Genomic DNA, 12,060 nt, shown 5'->3' with positions numbered 1-12,060 from the left:
GCCGGTTCGCAGTGTTGGGTGTTGACACACCTAGTTGGGACCATGTTACTGGAGAGGGGGGACGGGACGTTGAAATTAGTCCGCTGCCCAGAGTCCGTGTCCGAGCTGTTGTTTCAGTTTTTTTCGAAACTGTAGTCAACTTTCCGGTGTGAAATCTTCAGGATTATCAACTGTAATTGAAAAGTAAACAAAAATGTACACGTCCAGTCGCCTTCTGCATCCTCAACCCTAGAGGGTGCATGTAAAGGTTTACCGAAACTGCCCGCTGTCACCCCGCCTCCTGGGCATCACCTGAGGCCGCCCCGGGCCCGGCCGCCCGGCCCCCCGCCGCCCCCCCAGCCGCCCGGCCCCCCGCCGGCCCCCCAGCCGCCCGGCCCCCCGCCGCCCCTCCGGCCCAGCCGGAGCCCCTGCTGCCGCTTCCTCTTCCCGCCTCCGCAGTGAGCCGGCCCTCTCGGGGCTGTTTCCGCGCTTAAAGCATCAGCGCTCCGTTTTATGTTGTTCTCCTGCTCCTTGGAATGTGATTTTGTTAATCTTGGTTTCATGTTACTTAATCTAGTGCCCAGCATGCAGTTAGCGCTTAGTGTATATCCCTTTATTCAATGAGGAAATGAATTGTGGGCTGGAGGCCAGGGTGAAGGGGAGAGATAACCGAAGGCCCCACACATATAATGGATTCTTTCATTGTCAATTAACTTCCCATTCGTCTTGTACTCCCTTGATTTGATTATTTTCAGTCATTCAACAAACTTTTTAATCATGTCCTGTGTGCTAGGGGCTGTGATGGTTCCTGAGGATATGGAGATGAACTATAGATACACACTTGCTGACATTGAACAGTTCTGTCCAGTAAATAATTGAAGTCCAGTGCCATTAATACTATTGTTAGTTGCACAATACAGTAAAGATAGGAACATTTTTAGGTATAATTTCCCCAAATACATTGTAAATTGTAGAGGGCCAAATGGGAAGACGCCTGGACATTCTATAGATTGTTGCTGACTGGGCCTGGGGTATTGACAGAATCATGTCAGTTGCACTCCCGCCCTGGGAGTGCAGACATGTTCTGAGTTCCTGGCTTGTGGAGGAAGGAGTGGGTGGAACCTGGGCTCTCCCAGGCTCCTTGTTTTCCTGTGAAACCCCTTGTTGGATTGGAGTATAAATAGATGTGCTGTGTGGCTCAGGAAGTCGTCTCTCTCTCCAGCAGAGGAGGTCAGCGGCCCTCCCAGCTCTCAGCTTAAAATCTATCTCTGTGTCTTCTCTCTTTATTTCTAGTATTTCTCAATCCCTGGCCGCCTCCACTTAGAACCCGTTCGTTCATCTCTCTTTCTGTGCTGGACCAGAAAAGGAGATCCCCTCCTTCAGCCCCACCCCTCCCGCCACCCCACACCCCCTGTAAATGCCTTGAGGTCAGAGATAGAGCCAGTCTTTAAATATTTTGCATCACCTGCATTTAACACAGTGCTTGGCACATAGTAAATATTTAGAAAATATTTGGCTAGGAGGGTAGTATCTTTAGAATTAAGAGAATTCATCTTTTCATGCAATCTTAATTTTGTAAGCCCCAAAGAACTGTAGGCAGTATATCTAAAACCTCCCTCCGGCTCACCCACTTTAGTAACACACACTCACCTGGTTAGTTTCCCTGGCCAACAATTGGGTGGACTTCAAGCCGAGCCTGGGTACTGGATATAGCAGTACCAGCCCGCAGTAGCACAGCCAGAAACAGACTAGCTGCATTGGGACAGGACATGAACTGAACCAATGGTGCAAAATTTCTGGTCACCGGGAACCCAGGGCAGCCTTCTACTCTTACCACACCACAACCTCCCACTGTAGGTCTCTCCAAATGCTTTCCTTGGGACTCTGAAAGAACATGACTTCCACTGGCAAGAGGAAGATGAAAACAGTACTGGAGATGGACAGTAGTAATGGTTGCACATCAATGTGAAAGTATTTAATGCCACTGAACTATACATTTGAATATGGCTAAATAGCAAATGTTAAGATACATATATAAAAAAATATAAAACTAAATTATTTTTAGTTACCTGTTGTACTCTTTGCCCTTTTCTTGTTCATTTACAGCCAGTCTTCTTTTTTGAATGTCTCCCATCTCAAATAATTTAGTTCTCAACCAAGTTGTTAACAGAAAAAAATTTCTCCAAGTTGTATTTTTGTTTTGTTTTTGTTTAAATATTACAAATAGTAGTACATATGTCTCCCTTTGTTCCCCCCCCTCTCCCAGATTTTTGAACTGACAACCCTTTTGTGCTGATAGCTCAGTGTAACAAAGAGCTCTCAGGCCACAAACAAATGAGATAATGCTTCTGTTGTTGGGGAAGTCAATTTTAAGACATAAAAAGGGCCTGGAGTGCTAATATTGCTAAGGGTGTGAAAGACATAATTATCACAGGCAATTTAAAAGATAGAAAAAACGGTTGTAGATTTTGATAAATGAAAAAGCAGTTAGCCAGGGATAGCATTTCAGAGGCAATGATATATGAACAAACAAAAATGGTGACCTGAAAAACACCCTTGAAATGAGTGCTGAAAGTGATTTAAGCCTAGTAGAAGTGTTTAATTATAGATTAAACAGTACATTAGATATGTACTGTATATAAGAAAGGTTAAAACAATCATTTGTGTGTCTGAAATGGATTAATTAAATTTACATTATTCCAGCCCTACCTGGTTCAACTCAATGGATAGAGCATCAACTTGCAGACTAACAGGTCCCAGGTTCGAATCCGTGAAGGGACATGCCTGGGTTTGGGGGTCGATCCCCAGTGGGGAGCATGCAAGAGGCAGCCAATCAATGATTCTCTTTAATCATGGATGTTTTTATCTTTCCCTCTTCCTTCCTCTCTGAAATTAATAAAAACATATTTAAATTTACATAATTTCTAATGGGGGAAAAATGATTCAGTTTTTGAACAAATTGCTTCTAGAACAGCCTTCCAGAATGAGTTAAGCTCCAGAACCAAGGTTCCACTATATAAGAATTTTTCTTTTTAAATATTTGTGGCTATTCAATCTTTGTCATATGTATTACAAATTTTTGCTTCTCAGGATTTCTGGTTTACTTTTTTGCTCAACACCCAATCTTACTGAGGAGCAAGAAAACTCAGCAAATAGTTTTCTACATGAACTACAGAGAACCATTCTGGCTGTACACTTCTGAACAAAAAAGGATACACACACTAAACCTGACAAGCTCAGGGGAGTCTTGTATGGTGAGCCTTACAAAACTCAGAAACCTACTAGTAAAATAACCACATAGGATAATCTGAAATTAAAACTTCCTAACTAAAAGCCAGTCATGGCAGGGAGGCATGTCCTGGTATCTTCCTTGACAAAGGTCAGTCTTTACTTAACTGAGCCTGTCTATTGTCTTTTTGTATCAGCTAATAACCTACCTTTGGAATGTCAGGGTAATTTTCTTTTTCCAGACTCCTCAGAGCACAATCTCCCATCAGAACAGGAGTCCACATAGCCCCTCATTATTATTGTTATCCTGTTAATTATTATTATTTTTAAAAATATTTTTAATTGATTTTTTACAGAGAAGAAAAGAGAGGGATAGTTGGAAACATTGATGAGAGAGAAACATCGACCAGCTGCCTCTTGCACATCCCCTACTGGGATGTACCCACAACCAAGGTACATGCCCTTGACCAGAATCGAACCTGGGACCCTTGAGTCCGAAGGACAACACTCTATCCACTGAGCCAAATTGGTTTTGGCTTTGCTGATTTTTTGCTTAGAGAATTTGTCCAATGGTGATAGTGGGGTATTAAAGGCACTGCTATTATTATATTGCTGTCAATCTCTCCCTTGATATTTCCCAGGAGTTTTTTAAATGTATTTGGGTACTCCTGTACTGAATGCGTATATGTTTACCAGAGTTATTTCTTCTTGTTTGATTGCTCCCGTTAGTATTAAGTTGCCTTCCTTATCTCTTTTGATGTCCTTCACTTTGAGTTCTAATTTGTTAGATATAAGTATTGTTACCCCAGCACATTTTTCATTTCCATTCACCTGGAAAACCTATTTCCTTCCCTTCCCCCTCAGTCTGGGTATGTCTTTTTTTTTCTGAGGTGGGTTTCTTGTAGACAGCAGATATATGGGTCATGTTTTCTTATCCAATCCGTTACCCTGTGTCTTTTGATTGGGGCATTTAATCCATTTACATTTAAAGTTATTACTGATAGGTATTGTTTGTCGCCCATTTTTATTCTTTACCCTTGTGTTCCTTCTTCACTTTCTATTTCTTCTTTTTACAGCAGACCCTTTAGCATTTCTTGCATTGCTGGTTTGGTGGTAATAAACTCCCTTAGTCCTTTTTTGTCAGTGAAGCTCTTGATTTCACCTTCAATTTTGATTGATAGCTTTGCTGGGTACAGTTTTCTTGGATTCAAACCCTTCCTTTGCATGACTTTGTAAATTTCATTCCATTCCCTTCTTGCCTGATGTGTTTCTGTTGAGAAATTAGTCACTAATCTAATGGGGGCTCCTTTGTAGGTAACGTTCTGTCTCTCTCTGATCACTTTTAAGATTCTTACTTTGTCGTTGGTATTTGCCAATCCTACCTAATAAAAGTAATATGCAAATTAATCATCACTCTGCTCCACAAGCCACGCCCACAAGCCAATCACACTGAGTATGCAAATAAACCCAACCACGATGGTTACAGCCACAGAGAACAGAAGGGAGGCATTTTCCTGGCAACGGAGGAAGCCAAGCTTTCCGCCTGCCCTTGTCGGCCTAAGCCTCCACTCAAGGCTACAAAGTTTTAATTATAGAAGGTAAACAAATCCAAACAGAAATGGCTGGCATCACCGAGTGAGCAAGAAGCTTGGCTCCGTTCCAGGCTACAGAGTTTAAGTTCTGGAAGTAAATATATCCCAGATACCAGGGCCTCTCCTTGGGTCGCTGAGAGGTGTGGCCGGCCTGCAAACCACCACAGGCCCCTCTCTCAGGAACCCCCACCCTGATCCAGGATACCCTTCAGGGAAAACCACCTGGTCCACACCCATGCACCAGGCCTCTATCCTATCTAATAAAAGAGTAATAAGTAGATTGACCATCACTCCAACACATAAGATGGCTACCCCCATGTGGTCAAAGATCCTGCCCCCATGTGGACACAAGATGGCCAGCAGGGGAGGGCAGATGGGAGGGACCAGGCCTGCAAGGGAGGGCAGTTGTGGGCGATCAAGCCTGCAGGGGAGAGCAGTTAGGGATGACCAGGCAGGCTGAGGAGGGAAGTTGGGGGTGACCGGGCCTGCAGGGAAGGACAGTTGGAGGGGACCCAGGCCTGCAGGGGAGGGCAGTTAGAGGGGGACCAGGCCTGCAGGGGAGGGCAGATAGTGGCAAACAGGCTAGCAGGGAACAGTTAGACATCAATCAGGCTGGCAGGTGAGTGGTTAAAGGGTGATCAGGGTGGCAGGCAGAAGTGGTTAGGGACAATCAAAAAGGCAGGCAGGAAAACCAAGATGGCGACATAGGTGAGCAACTAATCTGCAGCCTAGCACAATTTCAAAACTACAGCTAAAGTACAAAATGTCTACCACCCAAAACCACAGGGAAGCTGGCTGAAAGAGAAAGGAGCACAAGCGCTGAAAAGCCTAGGTACGGAGGCACATGAATCGGGCTGGTGGCAGGCAATTGGGCGGGCAGCTTTTATTCAACCAGAAGGGAAACAAGCTCCCGATCACTTTGAAATCCACTTTCTGGGGTCACGTGAGAGACACAGACGCCTACGGGAAGAAGCTGGTCTGTTGGCCATCGAGTCTGAAAGTGAGGGTGACTTTTTTGCAGAGGTGCGCGCAGCAATCATTGTTTACTGCACTGGAGCATGGAGACTTGGAAATGCTGAAAGGCAGAGATGGCTGACTGCAGCCATCGCTGTTTGCCATGCCCCAGCCTAGTGACGTCCTAAGATTCCATCCCGCCCTGAGGCCCTGCTCTGCACATTCTAGAAACCTGCCCAGGCTCCACACAGCTACTTCTGCATAAGCAGCAAAAATGCTGGGAAAAGGAAGAAGATCTCAAACAAAAGAAATGAAGGAGAACAAAAGGTTGGATATAGAGTTCAAAACCACGGTTATAAGGTTTTTCAAGAATTTTCTAGAAAAGGCCGATAAATTTAACAAGACCCTCAAGAGTATGAAAAAGAAATTAAACCAACTAGAAATTATACATATACTGACTGAAATAAAAAATATATACAGAGATCCAACAGCAGACCAGAAGAACGCAAGACTCAAGTCAAAGATCTGGAATACAAAGAGGCAAAGGACACTCTTCTGGAGAAGCAAGAAGAGAAGAGAATGCAGAAAGTTGAAGATAGTGTAAGGAGCCTCTGGGACAACTTCAAGCATACCAACATCAAAATTATGGGGGTGCCAGAAGGAGAGAGAGAGAGCAAGATACTGAAAACCTATTTGAAGAAATAATGTCAGAAAACTTCCCCCACCTGGTGAAAGAAATACGCTTACAAGTCTAAGAAGCACAGAGAACCCCAAACAAAAGGAATCTAAAGAGAACCACACCAAGACACATCATAATTAAAATTCCAGGAGCAAAAGACAAAGAATATTTAAAACAGCAAGAGAAAAACAGTTACCTACAAGGTAGCACCCATACAATTATCAGCTGATTTCTTAACAGAAACTATGAAAGCCAGACGGGAGTGGCAAGAAATATTCAAGGTGATGGATAGCAAGAACCTACAACCAAGATTTCTCTACCCAGCAAAGTTATTATTCAGAATTGAAGGGCAGATAAAAAGCTTCACGGATCAGAAAAAGCTAAAGGAGTACATCACCACCAAACTAGTATTATATGAAATGCTAAAAGGTGTTCTTTAAAAAGAGGAAAAAGAAAAAAAAAGTAAAGATAAAAATTATGAACAACAGCCGAAACTGGTTTGGCTCAGTGGATAGAGTGTTGGTCTGCGGACTGAAAGGTCCCGGGTTCGATTCCGGTCAAGGGCATGTACATTGGTTGCGGGCACATCTCCAGTGGGGGGTGTGCAAGAGGCAGCTGATTGATGATTCTCTCTCATCAATGTTTCTAGCTCTCTATCCCTCTCCCTTCCTCTCTGTAAAAAGTCAATAAAATATATTTTAAAAAAATTATGAACAACAAATACATATCCATCAACAAGTGAATCTAAAAGTCAACTGAATTAAAAATCTGAGGAACAAAATAAACTGGTAAATATAATCAGGGGCATAGAATGGAAGGGGATTTGTCATTCTCAGGGGGAAAGGGTGGCTGTGGAGGGGTATGGGAAGAGAGTGAATAAAAATCATACACCTATGGATGAGGACAGCGGGGGGCGGGGAAGGGGGGGGGGTACGGGCAGAGGGTGGAGTGGGGACCAGGTGGAAGGGAGCTATGGTGGGGGAGGGGGACAGAAAAACAATTGTAATAATATGAACAATAATTGTTTATTCAAAAAAAGAAGAAGAAGAAGGTAGGCAGGCGAGCAGTTTGGAACCAGCAGTCCGGGATTGGAGAGGGTGCAGGCTAGGCTGTGGGACACCCCCTACCCCCATGCACAAATTTTTTGCACTGGGCCTCTAGTACTTTTATATACCCCTATCTTCATTGTAGCATTATTCACAGTAGCCAAGACCTGGAAATATGCTAAGTGTCCTTCAATGGATAAAGAAGTTGTGGTACATATATACAATGAAGTACAACTCAGCCATAAAAATTGCCATTTGCAACAATATGGATGGATCCTGAGAATATCATGCTAAGAGAAACATGTCAGATGGAAAAGACAAGAACCTTATGATTCACTTCTATCTATATATATAAAACCCAAACGACTGGTTCACTGTTTGAACAGTCGCTGTGCCATGCACTTACCAACACAGGCAGACGCTCAACGCAGGAGTTGCCCCCAGGTGTTCAGTGTGCTCTCAGAGTGGGAGTGCTGCTCAGTTGATGGGTGCTAGATGCCAGTATCATGGCTGGCAAGTGCAGCTGCAGGGGTACGAATCTCTCCCGCCTCCACAGCATTGCTACCGAGCAGCGGTGGTAGTGAGGCCAGGATGAGCTGGAGCGGTGCGGCTCTCAGCCAGGCTCTCAGCTTGGGCTCAGGCTCCTCCCCAGCTGCCTGCTGCTTCACACACTACTGTATCCCTCAGGCCAGCAGGGATTTAGCCAAAACCGGCAGTCTGACACCCCCCAAGGGGTCACAGATTGCGTGAGGGTACAGGTCAGGCTGAGGGACCGCACTGGTGCACCAGACCTCAATTTTGATATAAAACAGAAAGCAACAAACGAAACTAACTGAAACACAGATAACAAAATTGTGGTTAATAGAGGGAAAGGGGGTTGGGGGGAGGTGAAAGAAGGTAAAGTGCTTCAAATATTTGGTGATGGAAGAACACTAGACTTTGGGTGGTGAGCACACAATGCAGTGTACTGAAGATGTATTATAGAATTGTACACCTGAAACCAATGTTACCCTAATAAATGTAATATATTTACATTTTTGTTTTCTATTTTTGTTTACTTAAAAATATTTACCACTCTGACCAGTATGGCTCAGTTGATTGGGAGTCATCCCATGTACCAAAAGTTTGCTGGGTTTTTTTTTTGTTTGTTTGTTTGTTGGTGTTTTGTTTTGTTTTTTAATTTATCTTTATTGAAAGTATTATAGATGCCCTTTTTTCTCCCCACTGACTCACTCCACCTTGATTCTGGCCTCTCTCCAGGACTTCACTATCCTTTTGTTTCTGTCAATGTGTTATGCATATAAGTTCTTTGATTAATCTTTTCCCACCCATAATCCTCTGCCCCCTCGCTTCCCTCTGAGATCCCTCACTCTGTTGCATGCTTCAATGTTTCTAATTCTATTTTGTCAGTTTATTTTGTTCATTAGATTCCTCATATAAGTGAGATCATGTGATACTTGTCTTTCTCTATCTGGCTTATTTCACTTAGCATAATATCCAGGTCCCTCCATACTGTCTCAAAGGGTATGAGATCTTTATTTTTTATAGCTGCATAATACTCCATTGTGTATATGTACCACAGCTTTTTAAAATGTTTTTAATCTTCACCTGAGGACATTTTTTTTCTCATTGATTTTCAGAGAGAGTGTAAAGGAGGGGAAAATACAGAGAAACATCAACGTGGAAGAGACACATTGATTGATTGCCTCCTGCATGCACCCCCTGCAGCTGAGGTACATGCCCATGACTGGAATCAAACCCGTGGTCCTTCAGTCCACAGGCCAATGCTCTTAACCACTGACCAGGGCATGTACCACAGCCTTTTTATTCATTTGTCTACTAGTGGGCACTTGAGCTGTTTCCAGATATTATATATTGTAAGTAACGCTGTTGTAAACATAGGGTTGCATATATACTTTCTGATAAAAATCAGGACAGCTTAAGGTAGCTGTGGGACAACATGAAATGCAACTATTCAAATAGCAGGGGTATCAGAAGAGACATAAAGGAAAAAAGGAATAGAGAATGTATTTGAAGAAATATTGTCAGCAGTCTTCCCTAACATGATAAAGGAAAAAGTCACACAAGTCCAGGGAGCACAGATTCATATAGAATCAACATCATTAGAATGTCAATACCAAAGGCAATCTACAGATTCATTGCAATCCTATTAAAATACCAATAGCCTTTTCACAGATCTAGTACAAATACTCCAAAAACTTTTATGAAACCAAAAAAAGACCCTGAATAGCTACAGCAAATGAGATAGAAGAACAAAGTTGGAGTAATCACAGTACCAGGTATCAAGTTATATACTAAAAAGCCACCATAATCAAAACAGCCTGATACTGGCACAAGAACAGGCATATAGATCAATGGAACAGAGCAGAGCAATTAACCCAATCATTATGGTCAGTTAATATTTGACAAAGGAAGAAAAAGCTTATAATGGAGTTAAGAGAGTCTCTTCAATAAATGGTGCAGGGAAAATTGGACAGATACATGCCAAAAAAAAAAAAAAAAAAAAGGAAGGAAGGAAGGAAGGAAGGAAGGAAAGAAAGGAGGAAGAAACTAGATCACCAACTTACACCGTAAACAAAAATAAACTCAAAATGGATAAAAGACATGTAAGTCATGAAACCATAAAAATCCTGGAAGAAACCATTGGCAACAAAAACTCGGATATCTCTCATAGCAATATGTTTATAGATACATCTCCTAGGGCAAAGGAAACTAAGGAGAAAATAAATGGTACTACAAAATAAAAGGCTTCAGCACAGCAAAAGAAACAATCAACAAAATGAAAAGGAAGGTGATTGGCATTCAGAAATGCAGCACCTTCCTCCATGGCAGTTCCCAAAGACCCATCCCAACCGTACTATTTATATCAACAACCTCAACGAGAAGGTCAGGAAGGGTGAGCTGAAGAAGTCCCTGTTATCTTCTCCCAGTTTGGCCAGATTCTGGATATCTTGGTGCCACAGACCCTGAAGATGAAGGGCCTGGCTTTTGTCATCTTTTCCATGCAGAGATTTCTCTTCTATGACAAGTCCATGCGTATCCGGTATGCCAACACCGACTCAGATATCATTGTCAAAACTAAGAACACTTTCATGGAGCATGAATGTAAATGGGAGAAGAGGAATCCCAAGAGCCAGGAGATTCCAGCTGCAAAGAAGGCCGTGCAGGGTGGGGCAGCTGCCCCTGTAGTGGGGGACGTTCCAGGCCTGTTCCGGGCATGCCACCGATGACTCAGGCAGCCCGAATCATGTACCACGTGACAGGCCAGTCTCTCTACATGCCGCCCCCTAACATCCCATCTCTAGGCCTCGCTCCTGGCCAGATACCACCGGGGGCCATGCCCCCACAACAGCTTATGGCATGGCAGATGCTACCTGCTCAACCTCTTTTAGAAAACCCACCAAATCACATCTTGTTCCTCACCAACCTGCAAGAAGATCAATGAGCTCATGCTGTCCATGCTTTTCATTCAGTTCCCTGGCTTCAAGGAGGTTCACCTGGTTCCAGGGTGGCACAATATCGCCTTTGTGGAGCTTGACAATGAGGTTCAGGCAGGGGCTGCTCGCAGTGCCCTACAGTGCTTTAAGATCACCCAGAACAACACCATTAAGAACTCCTTTGCCAAGAATTAGCACCTTTTCCCCATGCTTGCCCCTACTCCATGTCTGGGGGCCTTCTCTCTTCTTGGGTCAGCCCTCTGAAGGTAAGTCCCCCTCAGTAGCCTTCTTGGAGCCATGTGTGTACCCAGAGTCCACAGACATCACACCTGGCGCTGTTAGGCTAGAAATAAAGTGTTTTTAATGTTTGATTTTCTATAAAAACAAAACATGAAAGGGGAAACCCCTGTTGGACTCATTTGGCAATGATTCATCTGATAAAGGGTTAATATCGCCGAAACCGGTTTGGCTCAATGGTTAGAGTGTCGGCTTGGGGACTGAAAGGTCCCGGGTTCGATTTCGGTCAAGGGCATGTACCTTGGTTGCGGGCATATCCCCAGTAAGGGGTGTGCAAGAGGCAGCTGATCAATGACTTTCTCTCATCGATGTTTCTAACTCTCTATCTCTCTCCCTTTCTCTCTGTACAAAATCAATAAAATATATTTTTTTAAAAAAGGGGGGGGGTTAATATCCAAAATATATAAGGAACTCATGCAACATAACAAAAGGAAGACAAATAATCCAATTAAAAAATAGGCAAAGGATCTAAATAGACACTTCTTCAAAGTGCACATACAGATGACCATCAGACATACTATCTAATAAAAGAGTAATATGCAAATTAACTATCACTCGGCCACGCCCACCAGCCAACCAGAGCGAGTATGCAAATTAATCCCATCTAAGGTGGCTACAGCCACAAAGAGCAGAAGGGAGACTTGTGTTTTCCTGGCAATGGAGGAAGCCAAGCTTTCCACACACCTTGGCAGACCTCCACTCAAGGGTACAAAGTTTCCATTATAGAAGGTAAATAAATTCCAACATAAATAGCAGCATCCAAGGAGCTGGAAGAACAGGAGGCAAAGGTTGCCCTGGATGATGGAGGAAGCCAAGCTTCTGCAGCG

The 12,060-nt window shown here is 43.4% G+C and overlaps 1 protein-coding gene and 1 pseudogene across 5 annotated transcripts in view; both read left to right on the top strand.

Annotated features, from left to right (window-relative positions):
* MPHOSPH8 (M-phase phosphoprotein 8) overlaps window positions 1-12,060 on the top strand; it is a 53,601-nt gene that overhangs the window by 465 nt on the left and 41,076 nt on the right. The window lies entirely within an intron of this gene.
* Window positions 10,308-11,224, top strand: LOC118728472 (annotated as a pseudogene).

Source organism: Pipistrellus kuhlii, unplaced genomic scaffold (genome assembly GCF_014108245.1).
Source record: "Pipistrellus kuhlii isolate mPipKuh1 unplaced genomic scaffold, mPipKuh1.p scaffold_m20_p_3, whole genome shotgun sequence".
Taxonomy (NCBI): domain Eukaryota; kingdom Metazoa; phylum Chordata; class Mammalia; order Chiroptera; family Vespertilionidae; genus Pipistrellus; species Pipistrellus kuhlii.
This window is presented reverse-complemented; position numbering and strand designations above follow the sequence as displayed.